The following is a 16,551-nucleotide window of genomic DNA, read 5'->3' as shown; positions in this document are numbered from 1 at the left end:
ATTCTGCCTCAGGTCCTACTGTTTCAAAGGAATCACAAGAGCCCTTCCCATGATGACTAGAAGGAAGTTTCCTCTCTTCTCCCACCTCTATGCACAAGATGCATATTGACCCATTCCTCTCAGGTCAGACCAGAGAGGCAAAGGTTTCTCAGTAGATGCACCAGCCAAGGTTAGGGGGAGACATTGGATACAGGTTTGGGACATGCAGGAAAAAAAATGTCTGATTTAGCCCAAGGGTAATTGGAGGAGAGGCAGTGCGGGAAATGTGTACAGAGGCTTATGCCTGAGTTCCAGCAGGGAGGACACATCAAAGGGGCATTAGTATGGCGGTGTAGGGCATTAGTATGGTGGTTTATGGCATGGGAGTAGAGCTTATGATCCTGTAAGAACGGGGCCACGACATGAGCTGATTTTGATGCTGTGACCACTTGTGAGCTGTGGCAGACTCTAAAAAAGAGGGGTGCAGCAGCATGTGTTGAAAGCTTCTTTGGAAACTGAGTACAGGTAAGGGGGAATCTGGAATATGGAATAGAGAAGATGGGTAAACAGGGCTGTGTACTCAGTGGACACACATCTAGAAGTCTGGTGTGACAGTGGAGAGGTAGATAGAGCAGTACATCCTTGTATTTAGGGAAGTTTGTGGATGGTAGAGGCATTGAGGAAAGATGAAAGACAGGGATCCACACAGCCGGGTGTCTAGAGGCCAGATAACATGCTTACTGGCTGGTTTTCTGTGTCAACTTGACACAAGCTAGAGTTACCAGAGAGGATGAGCCCCAGTTGAGATCCAACTGAAAGGCATTTTCTCAATTAGTGATCAGTGAGCAAGGGCCCAGCCCATGGTGAGTGATGCCATCCCTGGACTAGTGGTCCTGGGTTCTATAAGAAAGCAGGCCAGGCAGTGGTGGTGCACACCTTTCATGCTAGCACTTGGGAGGGCAGAGCCAGTGGATCTCTGTGTGTTCGAGGCCAGCCTGGTCTACAGAACGAGATCCAGGACAGGCACCAGAAATACACAGAGAAACCCTGTCTTGAAAAACAACAAAAAGCTAAAAACAAGCAAACAAACAAAAAATAAAACAGGCTGAGCAAGCCATGGGGAGTAAGGCAGTAATCAGAACCCATCCATGGCCTCTACATCAGCTCCTGTCTCCAGGATCCTGCCCTATTTGAGTTCTTGTCCAAACTTCCTTCAGTGATGAACAGCAATGTTGAAGTGTAAGCCAAATAATCCCTTTCCTTCCCAGGTTGCCTTTTGCTCGTGGTGTTTGTCACAGCAACAGAAAACCTGACCAAGACAACATCCTTCTACTCAAAGCAGGACTGGGAGCAATGATGCTGGCGTTCTAAGCACCAGGGTGGATGCTGGATTTAGGGACATGAGCAAGACCTAGAAGGAAGAGGAACAGTAGACAGATGCCTATGCAGGCAGAGGTGGGGTGTGTGAGGTGGAGACAGTGAGAAAGACTCCCTGGGGTCTACTACCACAGAATGCAAACAGGTTCTTAGTACAGTCCTGAGAATTGGAGAGTGACTGGCCACACAAAGTGAACCTGGTGGATCAGGGCCCAACAAAGGCAGAGAAAGCTTCTCTCCATAGAGATCAATGAACAATGAGGAAGGGGCCCATTGCTAAAAACAGGTTCTGGTGTGGGACCAGAGTGAGCACCCACAGCTCCACATACCAGGAGAGGGGAAAGTATATGTAGTCAATATACAAATGGGAAGGTGACCTCATTGTGATCTGTGTTCCTTATCCAGCGACTGCCATTCCCATGACCCCACAACAAAACATTCGAAACTGACACACATCTCTTGGGGCAAATCCAGAATAAGGGCATAGAGAGCTGGCACAGCAATCATGGACCCAGTCATACTCTTTATGGTTCATTTCCAGCACCTGTGTTGGCTCATATCCTCCTGTAACTCCAGCTTCAGGGGATATGACACCCTCTCTGGCCTATACATGCACCTGTATGCATACATGCACAGATTCATGCACATAATTAAAAATAAGATTTCAAAAAGAAAGTCCAGATTGAGAGTTCCAGACAACAGATCTTCAGCCATGAATCTTTGTGTCCCAGGATCCTTCGTGTTCCTGCCACCATCAGCATATGCTTAGTGCAAGGCGTTTTTGATGTATGTATCTGAATAGGAACATGGCTGGTGAGAAAGTTCAGCAGGTGTTTCATTTCTGTTGCTGTGACAAAATACCCTGACAAAAAGTAACATTGTACCCGTGTCACAAGAACCCCAAGCAAGACCACGGCAGAGCCAATATACAATGCAAGCACACAGGCGTTTGTTAACAGCAAACATGCCCAGGCTTGATCCATGTCCAACACTCAACACAGCAGGTGAAGGAGGACAGCCCCGAGCACTCAATTCAAGGAGTTTATATAGGAAAAGTTTATGTGCAGAGGGTTGCATATCTCGGGATTTCACAAGGGGGCTCAGGGTGAGGTAGTTCTTTGAAGTTACTGGCTGAACTATAAGCGTGAGGTTACTAATGGCTAACAGGATGCAGGGTATCTACAGAGACATAAATTTTTTACTCCCTATATCCTGTGTTTGCTGAGCCCAGGATATATACATTCAGATTTATTATTTTAGTCATATTTTCCAATGAGTTTAATTTCTGGTCAGCTATAAAACTCTGGTCAGCAAATACCTTTAGATGAGGTAGGGAGGGAGCATCTCTTAAGAGGGCTACTGATTTTTCCCTTTCAGTAACTCATGGGAGAAAGGGCTTATTTTAGCTCACAATTCCGTTATAGACCATTAGAGTAAGGAACTTAAAATAGCTGCACATATTACTTTCACAGTCCGGAGTAGACAGAAGTGAATACATTCCTGCTTACTTGTTTGTTTTCACTCATGGAAATGTATCTATTTGTATGCAGTTCAAGATCCCCTGGCTAGGGAATGGTGCCCCCCAAAAGTGGGCTAGATTTTCCTATAACAACTCACTTGAGTCAATCTCCCACAGGTCAACCAAAGTAGTTAATTTATCATTGGAACTCTCTTCTCAAGTGATTGTAAGTCTTGTCATGTTGACAATTAAAGCAAAACATCACAGAAGGTAAAGTGCTTGTCACCAAGACAGGTGACCTGAAGTTCATCCACGGGATTTACATGGTGGGAGGAGAGAATCAGACCATGCGAGTTGTCCTCTCATCTCCACACTGGGAAGGGTCACCCCAATATATTAATTGTAAATAATAATAATAATAATAATAATAATAATAATGATAATGTAATGACTAATAGTGCCCTTACATACTCTAATTCATGTGCTGCATGGTAGAGCTTGCCTAGCTTTCACTAGGTCCTAATTTAATGTCTAATCCCATGGAGAAAGTTGAAATATTGCCATTGGACAAGCACAGGTTGCAGACATTAAAGTAGGTGTCAACTAAGAGTATCTATTTTTCTGAATCCCAGGGCAAAGCATCTGCCTTCCTTCCCCAGCTTTGTCAAGATCCACACAGCAGCCAAGGACTAGGAAGGCTGGATTAGAGAGATCAGATTTCCAGCAAGTTCTGTTCCTTCCAGTTGCATCTCTGTAACTCACAGCAGCTTCAGGTAGTGCCTCATTATCCTCCCCTACATGCTGGGCCTCATGGCTGTGACTCTCATAGATCTGCTGAGATGAAGTCTTTCCTCTATTCACCCAGGTGTGATCTCTAAACCCTGACCATTGAACACCACTAACACAGGGATCCAAGACAGGAGGTCTTACCGTGACACTGTGGATTCAGGGCACTGCTGGCCTGAACCTTCTTTCTGGCCCATGCTGATGGCCCATTGTTGTGTAACAGTTTCCTCTGAGATAGAAACATTGCACCATACAGGGTTGGGACCTCATTAACCAGAGAGATAACTCCAAATAATCCTAAGAAAGCCCTGAAACTGACCAGGTTCAGTAGGCCTCTTCCTGCCAGAGTCAACAATGAAAGCTGAGAGTCCCTCTCAGAGGAAGAAAAGCTGAGCTGCTAGGAACACTCTTAGAGGTCAAAAGAAGCAGACAAGACTAAGACAAGACCAGCTGCCTAGAAGAAGCTAGCCAAGCTAAGCAGCCCAGAAGAGGTTTTTAACCAGCTGAGGCACCAGGAAAGGACACGTTCCAACCTGTTGAGTTGTGCAGTGTACTGCATTTTCCCAGGTTTTCTGAGCTGTCACTCATGCTGGGGTCAGATTTGGTGATGCACCTGTCTGAGTGATTTCTGCTCCTGTACCCCCCCCATATCCTCTAAGTAACCCCAGTAAAACCCATTCATCAACGAGTTGGACTTTGGTGGTATCTGCACTTTGGCCTATCATGGGCTCCCTATGTGGGGTGAGTAGATGAGTGTGTTTCGTCTCCTCAGGAAAAATCTTGTCACACAACACATGCAGGTTGCCTGAGCGCACCTCAAGAAAACCATCTCATAAGGTAACTGGCTGGTGAAGTCAGGGATGCCCAGAGCAACCATCAGCATCTCATGGCAGCGATGTCTCCTGTGATTAAATACTTGTTTGTCCCGTTCTGCTCTCCCTCCTGTATCCCATTATCAAATCTTCAGTTAAAATCCGACCAGAAGATTTGAAGATTTGGGGCAAATCTGTATCACCCAGTGCCCTCTCTGCAGGCATGCATCCTGCTTCCCCTCTGGCTGCAAATTTCACAGAGATGGCTGTGGGGAGGTATGTCACCTCCACCCTAGTCATTTCTTCCCAGTATGATGGTGATGCATTTGTTCTTTCCTCTTTGATTTTAGTGAACACCTTTCTTTGGCTTTAACATTGACAGGCGATATTTTGTGTGCGTACAACTGCAGAGTGATTGAAAAAAATTCTAGTGGACAGAAAAAAATGCATTTTTCCATTTCTATAATGTTGGAGTGTGGGAAGGAACAAGTCATTGCAAGGATGTGCTAGATAGTAAGGTAAATTTTAGCTACAAATAAGAAATTCTTTTAAATTTTACCTTCACATTTATTTTATTTTATGTGTATGAACGTTTTGCCTGCAGGCATATGTGCATACCATGTATGTGCCTGGTACCTATGGAAGTCAGAAGATGGTGGTGTATCCTTCTGGAAGTTCGGTTACAGATTCATGTGAGCCACCATGTGAATGATGAACCCAGCTCTTCTTGAACAGCCAGTACTCTTTACACTGAGCCATCTCTCCAATCCCTCACATAATTCTTTTTAGCATAAATATGTCTCTAATAATGTATGGAGAATACACATCAAACAGGAACCTGTATCTGTGGTGGCACATACCTGTGGTGCCAGCATTTGGGAGCCTGAGGCAGACAGTCTAGCGTACAAGGTCAGCCTGGGTATACACTGAGGCTCAGTTTTAACACCATGCATTAAGTGTTTACCTCTATTTAAATATACCTTAATGGATCTCTAGTAGAACTACAATTGTAAATTTGATGTGTCATTATTTGATTTACAATGAGCTTGAACAATTGTCCCTTTTGGAATTAGTCCATGGATATATACATCTACCTGTGATTCAAGAGGGTTCCAGGAGAAAAATACGAACCAAGCACTTCCTCTACATATGTGCACACACCCAGGTAGCACCTCAAACACAGTTACAAACACTTGTTTTGTTACACAGCTTTTTCTGCCCTATGTCCTTTCCCTTTCAGGTGTATCAGGTGCTGTGCTGAGGATGATGTGATCTATTCTTCAGCAGGGACTTCAGGAGATGCACGGGTAAAGGATGGAACTTGGAGACAGGTTTTCCACAGCTTTATTACACACATACCTAGAGTCTGACCCCAGGCCACAAGCCCTGGGAAAAACCTGCTGGATTTGCATGGTTTTGTTTACATAGGTTCTTCTGCTTTGGACAGTCGCAAATGGCAAGTTCTGGAGTGAACAGAAAAGTTGCTTTCTCACACTGGACAGAGCTTCCATTTTTTCCACCTCAGGAAAGACTCTTGTATTGGGCTTAGCAGCCTTGGAATGAGGCCTTGCTCTTAGGCACAGAAACCAGAACATTCCCAGCATCAATCTGAAGTCGTAGGAAAATGTTCTTCTGTAGCTAGAGGTTCCATATGGAATCTTCCTGAGGATTGTCCATCCAAGTGAAGAGAAGGTTAAAGAGGGTGTGGAGTGATGTCTAGGGCAGAGTCACACAGAACGGACCCTTCAGTTTGCTGAAAGAACACCTCAATAACCCCCTCAGACAGAGAAACACGAAAATGCTTTGGACTTGGAAATCTAGAAGCCTGAGTGAATTAGTTGCCTGCACAGCAATTTCATCCTGCACCCAATTGCCCAGTTGCTAGAGTGGTGTTTTGGTTCCTTCTGTGTATTGGAAGTTGTAAGTCCTTTCCTGTCCACTATCTTGATATTTAGGAAACAGATTCCAAGAGTATAAATGGGCTTTCAAGCACAAGGCAGCTTAAGAAAGGGCCCGGATTGTGTGATTTAAAGATTAATTCCCCTCTTGAATGCTTTTCACGCCCTACCATTTTATAAGCATTTACAATGTAAGCTGGGCCTGGCTCTGTCTATCCCACTAACATCTCTTGACTGACTTTATCCTCTAATGTTCACATGATAAAAGTCCATCTGTGTGATGCTGTGATGAAATGAGGTTTGTGCAAGTGGCAGGAGTAATAATGTCCAATATTAGAGCAGGTGGTTCTGGGTCAGGAAGCAGTCATTAGCGTTCCTCCTCTCAGAGCTCCTCTGAGAGGAGCGGAGTAATAAAGTTTTCTGGAAGTTCAAAATCACATCCTAACTCAGACTGGAAACCACCTCTCAAGGCAGCACACAACTCAAACAAATAGGAAATTCAATCTCTCTCATTTATGTATATGAGTCTATGAAATGTGGTCTTGGAAAAATAACTTCAATGAAATATCTAGAAGCAGAGATTTCAGGTACCACCAGCTCTTGGGGCAACCTGTCCTGCCAGGGGCCCTTGTTGGAGAGATCAATTAACCAGCCGAGCCTCTCCTGTCTGAGGAAGTTCCTCCAGACCACTTCCCTCTGGCCACCTCCAAGCCCCACCCTCCATGTTTGCTTGGTGTCTTCACCCCAGAACATCTCCTGCAGCAGCTGTCCCCAATGTGGGCACTGAAGAACGGAGAACCTTAAACTGCCACCTGCTTCCCGTTGATTGCATCGTTAAGGCCCATGCACCCTACTGCACCTATGAAGAAGTTCCACGAGGGGTCCCATGAAGGGCCAAAGCCTGGAGAAATTCTGCAGGGAGACCTGGGCCAGACAGCTGAAGGCATGGGAACCTAAGAAGCAGGCCTAGGAGACCAAGCCAGCAGCATTTGTCTCCCTCTGGAGGACGAGATGGGGTACAACAAGGCTGAACGGGACAAATCTAAAAAAGAGCTGCTTGGAACACACAGCAAGCCTCAGGAGGTTCCCTTTTGTAGTTATGGCTTTTCCTCCCCAGTCATAGGGCACATTACCTGAGCCACACTGCAAACAGTGACCTCTTCAGGCTTGGCGTCCACCTTCAGAGAACAGGTGTCTCTCTTCTTCTCCAGACCCCATTGTGCCCGCCAGGGTCAGTGTACTCACAGACCAGTGGACTAAATGGAGATGCTCTTCCAAGGCTGGTGTGGGTCCTGAGTGTCCGGTGTCTTTTCTCACTTCTTGTGACTGTGACGCTATGGATGGGAAGCCTGAGCAGGAAGAGAAGCTGCCAGTGTTGCTGAACTAGGAAGCCTAGCTTTCCTGTCTTCCTGCTGCCTTTCTGGGGTGTGCCAATGGGAGGGTGTGGCCTCATCCTTTCCCACCTGTACCTCTTCTCTCAGTGTCCTTTAACATCTCCTCTGGAGAGAAGGAAAAGAGCACTGAGGGCCAGGAAGAAGATGGGAATGGTCTTAAGTGTTCACGTCCTTTCTCATCTTGCTTTTAGAAAAGGTCCCCCCAAGTTCCATGGCTTCATACAGAAAAAGAAGACAAGGCAGAGGGCTTGAGATAGCTGAGCCAGAACTGCAGTAAATATGATGTGGCTACCCCATCATCATAGGTGGGACAGGAGCTTTGTGCACTAGTGCTGTACCCCAGTAAGTGAACCCCTATTTTATAAGAAGAAACAGCCTGGAGGTGATAGAGAGGACTGGGAATACTGATTTACAGGTCCTCACTCCTACAGCCTCAGTTAGGGGTCATGGTCATCGGCTAAGCTTCCTTTTGCCTTGTGTATGTCACAAGGCATTGGGCTTTCTGGGCAGCAGATCACGCTGCTGGGTCACCTGGATTGCCAGTGTCCTCTGCCCCTCACTGTGACTTTTGCAGGTCTTGGTGGCCTGGGATATGATTTTAGGGAATCTTGTTCTCTTTTCCTCCTCTATCCTATTGTTCCCAAAGTTTCCTTGTCATCAGTCTGTCCCTGCTTCTTTGCTGTTGATGAATAGAAATAAATCTGATCTTGTAAATCTCCGTTGAAGCTTCAGGGCAAGAAGAGCGCCCAGCAGCAAATCTTCTTCCAGGAAAGTGTCCATCATGGAGATTGGGGAAGTGTGGAAGAAAGGATACTCAGAAAATCCTGGGAGGCCTTTGCTGAGGAGGCTTGTCTCCTCTGTTCAGTCTCTGAACTCTCCATGAATTTTAATTCATGCCAAAGAAGGCAGAAAACCACTCAGGCAAATTGCACATTAGAGAAGCTGATACCAATATACTACAAAGAAAATGATGGAAAGTTGGGAGGCATCTAAGGTAAACTGAACTTGGAAAACTGAATACACTATTGGATGTGAAATGTCATTTTTATATGTAGGTGCATGTTCATGTGCGTGGATGTAGGTTGTTGGTGTGAGTTCATTTATGGGTATGCTTAATCGATGTGGAGAATAAGGGTAGCTTTTGGTGTCATTCTTCAGGTGAAATCCATGTTCTTTTTTTTAAATTTTTATTGAAAATAGATTCTTCTCTCATACAATATATCCTGACCACAGTTTCTCCTTCCTCTGCTCCTACACCTTCCACCTATTCTCTCCCACGTATCCACTCCCCTCCATTTCCTCCTCAGAAAAGAGCAGGTCTTCAAGAGCAGACAGACAGACAGGACAAAACAAGATACAATAAGACAAGGCAAAAGCCCTCATATCAAGGCTGGACAAGGCAACCCAGTCGGAGGAAACGGGTCCCAAGGGCAGGCAAAAGAGTCAGAGAGACCGGTCCCATTATTAGGAGTCCCACAAAACACCAAGTTAACAGCCATAACAAAATACAGAGGACTTGGTCCAGACCCTTGCAGACCCCTGCTTGCAGCTTCAGTCTCTATGAGCCCATGTGAGTCCTGCTTAGTTGATGTAGGGAGCCTGGTCCTCCTTGTTGTCATCCATGCCCTCTGATAGTCCACGTTCCTTTGAGACATGGTTCCTTACAGTTACAGGTCTGCTGTATTTCCTTCTCAGCCTGCTGTGTGATTTTGAGAAAGTCACTTGACCTCTCTGTTTTATTTCCCCATGTATAAGATGAGGGTATGAAGGCATCATTCTCATGCCTGATTACATGACACTAGACAGGGCTTCAGCCAGGCATGCTGCACTGTCTCCTACTAAGCCTTGGCAATCTGACAGGGCTGGCCTTTGCCCATTTACTGGGCAGACCCTTATTGCTCTAGAGCGTCGCTGCTTGTACAGACTGGGTAATTTGTGAGCTTTCTATGTGTTTCACTTCTGGAAACACTGGATGCATGTGCCAGCACGATAGGTCTACACACATCTCTCTACTGTAACCATCACTTTGTCTCTGTTGACCACGTCCTGTCTTTGGGGATTCAGTGCTGCCACGTGGCCCTTGTTACTCTGAGATACAAGTAGACTTTGTGTATTTGATTTATCCAGTTGTGACCTCTGACCTCCAGTGTGAAGTGTGGCATATAGAGAACAGCAATGACAGATCTTTTCAGTCATACTGGTTCACAAGTCCGTTTTCTGTAGTATTCCTCACAAACAATCTTCAGGGCCTTCCCAGTATGCAGAAGTCTGTGTTAGAGGACAAATCGATGCGAGCATTCCAGTTTCCCTGAACCTTTGATTCCCTTCATCAACATGGAACAATCCAGGCTCATTCACAGTTGGCCATCTTTTTACATTAGTTTCAAAATCAATAAAATAAACATCAGCGTCTTTAAAAAAATAGATTTGTCATAATGTGTAAGAGTGTTTTCACTGCATACAGGTATGTGTACCATGTACATGCCTGGGGTCTGTGGAGATCAGAAGAGGTTGTCAAACCCTTTGGGACTGGAGTTTAACTGGAGTTATGGATGGTTGTAAATTACCATGTGAGTGGTGGGAATAAAACCTGTGTCCTCTGCAAGAGCACTAAGTGCCCTTAACCACTTAGCAATCTCCTCAGTCCCCATTATCATTTAAAAAGTTGTGTATGTGTAAGCTGCATCACGAAGCCCAGGACATCTGCTCAAGGGACCATTAATGATACCTTTACCTTGATGTAGTTTCCTGTTCCCGCCAAAATTAGCCCCTCCCCTCAAAGTCCAAAGCCTTATACATGCCCCTGTTCTCTACTACTGTGCATGAGGAAACTTAAGGATTTCTTTACAACTGCACCTGCCTGTTGTGGGATATTCCTTTACACTGCGAATATGTGTCACTCTAATTGGTTTAATGACAAGCTAAATGACCAGTAGCTAGGCAGGACTTTTGAAGCAGAGAGAATGCTGGGAAGAAGAACAGCGAAGACTCAGATAGTCACCAGCCAGATTCAAGGGAAGCAGCATGGGCATTGCAATATAAAGGTAACTGAGTGACATAGAAGAACATAGATTAAAAGAAATGGGTTAGTTTAAATTATAAGAACAAGTTAGAAAGAAGCGAAAGCTACAGGCTGAGCTTTCATAATTAATAAGTCTCCATGTCGTGATTTGGGAGTTTGCAGGACGGACAGAAAAATCTGCCCATACCTGCCTTTTCTGGTTCATCTCAGTACTGTCTTGTTGGACCCCAGGAGTGTGGATGAGGATGCAGATAATAGAGAGGGCCTAACCTACAACAGGGCTTCTCAACTTGTGGCTTGCAACTCCTTTGGGGGTTGAACAACTTTTTCACAGGGGTCTACTAACACCATCGGAAAACACAGACTTTTACATGATGATTTGTAATAGTACAAAAATTACAGTTATAAAGTAGTAACGAAATAATTTCATGGCTGAGGGTCACCACAACATGAGAAACTGTATTAAAGGGTCACAGCATTGGGAAGATTGAGAAAAACTGGCCTAACACATATGATGTAGTCAATTATCAGTGTATTTCTCAACTCCAGTTCCTTATTAGAATTTTACTTCCAAGAGTATGTGTGTGAGCATGGCACAGCACCTGAACATGTGGATGTCAGCAGGAAATCTGAGACAGTCTGTTCTCTCCTTCCATCCTGTGGGGCCCAGGGATTGAAATTGGGTCTTCAGGAATGTCATTGTGCCCCTTTGCCCACTGAGCAATCTCCCTGGCTGTGCTAGGGAGTTTTTTTCTTTTTTCTTTTTTAAAGTTAATTTTTCCCAGCCTGATCACATTTTCTCCTCCTTCCCTCCTCTCCTCCCAGTCCCTCCCCTCAACCTCCCCTCTCCTTTCTCTTCAGAAAAGGGCAGGCCTCCCATGTATATCAGCCAGCCATGGCCTATCAACACTAGGGAGTTCTTAAAACAACCTTAAATGTTTTTGACACGATGAAGTCACTTCTAAACAGTTCTCTCTGTGAAAAATGATGAAATGAGAATTTGCTGAAGTGGGAGCAAGGATAGCAAAATAAAAATGTGGAGAAATTGTATGTGTGCACTTTCCTTACCAGCCTGCCCTGATGGGGGTGAACAAAGGTAGTAACCATCAGCTAGCCCTTCCCATCCCTGAGTTTCCAGTTCCTTGTTTTGCTCTGGACAGATCTGTTGTTTTTAAATGAATGGTTGCTTCTTAGGTACACACATCAACTGCTGCTGCCAGTGCCTGATGCTCATGTTCATGGCCTCCTGATTCCTCCACTCACATCCCCTTGCCCCAAGAGCCTCTTCACAGACAGCATGTGGGGAATCAGTAGCTAAGACACTGATCACACAAGTCCCAGGAGAGTTCCTGACAGGCCCCTGGGAGGCTGCAGCAGACTGTGAAGCCAGGACAGTACTGCCCATGAAAGCTGCTCAGGCAGAGCCTTCCCTCACTGCCAGGAAGGGTGTGACCACTATGTGCTCCAGCCCCTCACCTGCTCTGTGCTGCCTCCTGTAGAAATTGTAATAAAGCAGCCTTTTCTGTGGAGGGCACACACAAGGAGTAAATGGATAATTCTTTACTTTATTGCTAATGTAAGTGGGGGAAGATAGGGATGTCCTGGCCAGCATGGATGTCAGAGTCCTGGTGAGACCAGATGAGCCCATCCCCGACTTGTTCCTGGAGAATGATGATATTCTTAGCCTCCACCAAACTCTTCATGGCGAGGTCTTCCTTGGTAGGAGGGGGATGCGTGTTTGTCATTATTGTCCTCTGAATCTTCCTAAGTTTAGCTCTCTTGTTGTTAAACCAATCCTGAAATCAGAGGGAGAGCACTGCTAGACCACTTTTAATAGTTTCTAAAATATTAAACAATTTCCTAATTTAGTTCAAATTGTTTTCTCTGGTAAGGGCTTCCTTTATCCTGGAGACACATATTCTGAGCATATATTTCAGTGTTTCAGAATGTCAGGCAAATCAGGATTATGTCTAAGAATATTTACCTACAATTTTCTGTCTTTAGAGGTATGAACACCAATATTCAGAGAAAAAAAAGGATTTGTCTCCTATACCACTGCTGCTATCTCAGAATCTTTAATATGCACAATCCCCACTGTGAGTTAGTGTGATGAAAAAGAACTCCAAAATTTAAGGATGAAAATTAGTCAATGGAATCTCCCGGAATTTAAAAGCTTCTGTATAGCAAGGGGAGCGATCAACTGAGTGAAGAAAAAGTCCACAAAGTTGGAAAAGCTCTTTCCCAGTTACATATCTCATAGAAGATTAATATCCCGAATATACAATAAACTTGAAAAATAAAGAATCAAGAATATAAACCCAATTAAAATGGGCTATGCAGATGGGGAGATCTTACCCTCTCTGAGGAGTGGTTTGGGGGGTGTGGGGAGATTGGTGAACGGGAGGAGGGGAGGGAGGGGAAACTGTGGTTGGTGTGTAAAATGAAAAAAACACTTTTAAATAAAAAAATAAAATGGGCTATGGATAAAAAAGGGGAGTTGTATAAGGAAGAAATAAAAATTGCAAAGAAATATTCCAAATGTATTCAACATCCTTGGGAATTAGGGAATTTAAAATTAATATTATTTTCATATTTCCTTAGGATCTTTTAAAAAGTTGTGTAAGCACAATGACCACCATGGCTAGATATCCCTAAAGATATAAGAGTGGCTCTTCTATCTTGGTGGTAACCAAAAGTTGTCTCATTAGACTTCTGATCTGCTAACAGGAGGGAACTCATGCTTGCTACTATAGATCCAGTCAACTATGTATGGCTAGTGAGGTCACATCTCCTAGAGGAGAACGTACTATTGTCACTTTCCTAACTAGTATAATTTCCAACTTCACTCTAAATACTTACTTTTATACCCACAGATAAGGGTAGATCTCACCCATCAACAAAGAAGCATCTTTTTGCATCAGGAGATCATTACATAAAGCCACAACTGACCAAATTGCAGAGACTACCTTACTATGTGGTGCCAGCCCCAACTTGTACATTTACCACACACTTTTTACTCCTAAGGCTCCAGATACATGAATGAATAGGGAGCATAAAGACTGTAAGATATGGAAGACCTGGAAGTCTGTTGTGAGATTGTGTCTTCTAACTATGAAAGGGAAGCTATACCCATGAAATCTCAACAACATTGCTCTCTAAACAAAATTTTAACAATTCCAATAGCAAGCGACATCCCAACAAAATTGGTGAAATCTTACTAGACTCCACTCCTAGATGAAGAGCTATAAGCAATTATCAATTTTTGATAAAGGGAGAACTAGTCTTCCACAGAATTGATACCTTTAATTGGTTATTCAATACCAAATGGTCATCCCTAAATATATACACATACAAGCAACACTAAAGAGACTCAGCAGGTTGTATTTGTATATTTATTCACACATATGTAGTGATAAAATTTTTTAAATGAGGTCATGAATTTGAGAAAGAGTGGAGGCTTGGGATGGGTGAGAGGAATAAGATGGGGAGAAACTATGTAATTATATTTTAATTCAATTTCATTTAAAAACTGTGTAAACTGCTGAGAGGTGGGGGCGCATGCCTTTAATCCCAGCACTCGGGAGGCAGAGGCAGGCGGATCTCTGTGAGTTCGAGGCCAGCCTGGTCTACAGAGTGAGTTCCAGGAAAGGCGCAAAGCTACACAGAGAAACCCTGTCTCAAAAAACAAACAAAAACAAAAAAAATGTGTAAACTACAACATGAAGCTCAGAATCTCTGACCAAAGGACCACATTCATGCATATATCTTAATGTGGTTTTGTGTCTCCCAAATTATTCCACCATCAAAAGTCCTGTTACATATTCCCCAAACTTCCACTCATATGACTAAAGAAATCCAAGAATTTCTTTAAGGCTGTATCTCACCTGTATGGGTCTCCTACGATATCAATATAGTTATATCTGAAGGCAAAGATGGGTGGTGAGAGTGGGTCCTAAGGGTCCTCAGCCTTGTATTGTTGAACAGCTCCTTCAGGGAATGTCAGTGTCATTGGTGTTGACTATGCAAGATTACTTCCCCTCCGCTGACAGTGGGGAGAATCGAACTGTAGGAGTACAGGTAAGGATGCAGACTCCAGAAAAGGTAGGGAAACTCCTTCCACACATGAAATAAACCCTTCAGGACCAAAGAGTTCAGTGTTCTAAGTTTCATCAGTGTCTTGGGTCTCATCAGGATCCTCCCTTATATCTTCACACCACCTTACAGAATCCCATCCTTTTACAATGAGAGTCGTAACTCTAACTCCCTGTCCCCTTCCAGTCTGAGACTTATTAATATAATATTGTAAGTCAGCCAGTCTCACAATAAAGGCTTTCTTTTTTTATTTTCTTTGCTTTTTTTTTTGACAGTTTTAGGCCTGGTTTCTGAATGGAAGATGTTTATCAAATTAGATTGTTTATGAAAATTTAGACCTAGGAAAATGTATCTCTCTACATTAATTTTCTTTCCTTTGTTACTTTATCCAGACGTGACAGAAGCAACTACACATCTTTATATACCTTAGGAACAATTTTTCAGAAATGTTCAAAAGTGTTGTATATATAATCCTTAAATTCTTTGTCTCTCACAGAGGTGAATCGATAGTATGTAATGTTTTGTTTTGTGTATTTCATTAAACAGTTTGTCCAATGAGAAATCAGTCATCTCCATACCATCTGGAGAGAAATTTTGCTAATTTAAGTACAGCCAAATTAGATAGCCAGCTCCAGACACCATCAAGCCTGTATGAGAAATTCATCATTAGCAATTATTTCTCTAGTACCATAGCAGATCTAAAGAAAATTTCCTAAATTGACTCATGGAGCAGAAGCTGAGTAATCTAACCAAGGCTATCTGTACAATGGAGAGGCAGAGAACTCAGTAGCTGCTCAGACCAAGAAGCTGGACCCCTCAGCAATTCTAATCTGAAAATCTGGAAGATCCCTGAAAAGTCTTGTTTCGAGTCTGTCAGACAAGGGAACAACAGAGATGATAGATTTATCCAGTAAAAAAGGAAGTGAATGTTTTTCCCTTGACCTCGTTATATCTGGACTTCCAGTTGGAATATGTTACCCATATTGAGGGGTAATTCTCTCTAGAAATACCCTCAGAGTCTCCCAGGGGGTGTTTCCTAGGTAATTCTAAATTCAGTCAAATTAACAACCAAGAGCATCCATCACAGAGGTCACAGAGAAGAGAAATACCTCTGAAGACTTAAGAAAGCCTATCTAAACTGGGGTCAACCTTGTGATTTTTAGACCGACAGCTGTGGAGCCTGCATGGGACCGGACTAGGCCTTCTGCATATGGGAGACAGTTGTGTAGTTTGGTCTGTTTGAGGGGCCCCTGGCAGTAGTTTTACAAAGCTCCAAGGTCAGCAGATCTGCAGGGACTGTGAAGGGTCATCACTCTGCCTACCACTCCTATTCCTGGCTGCTGGGTGGCTTCAGTCAAATCTTGCTGTTACTGCCTTTCTATCTATGATCTGGACAGTGTCCTTTGGTCACTCTTCACTAGCATTCTTCCTAGTGTCCTTATCTGAGAGAAGTGCCTAATCTAACTTCGCCTACAATGACAAGACAGTCTGTAGCAAATCTTGGCTCTAACATCATGAAGCTTACTCTTACCATTTTCATATCGTTGTGCCTTGTGCCCTTTTCTGTGCTTTTCTTCAGTCCACCCACGGTGCCAGGTAATAGCCATAGGCTTCCTTTGAAATGTAATTTGAGGGAAGGAGGACTTACTTCTGACTCCTTAGCTAGATATTTTTTTTTTTAATTTAAGATTTTTTTATTCTTTTTACATACCAACTGTAGATCCCCCTCTGA

The sequence above is a fragment of the Peromyscus leucopus genome, chromosome X (genome assembly GCF_004664715.2).
Source record: "Peromyscus leucopus breed LL Stock chromosome X, UCI_PerLeu_2.1, whole genome shotgun sequence".
In the NCBI taxonomy this organism is placed as follows: Eukaryota; Metazoa; Chordata; class Mammalia; order Rodentia; family Cricetidae; genus Peromyscus; species Peromyscus leucopus.
The sequence above is the reverse complement of the archived record's forward strand: the minus strand, read 5'-3'. Positions refer to the sequence as shown.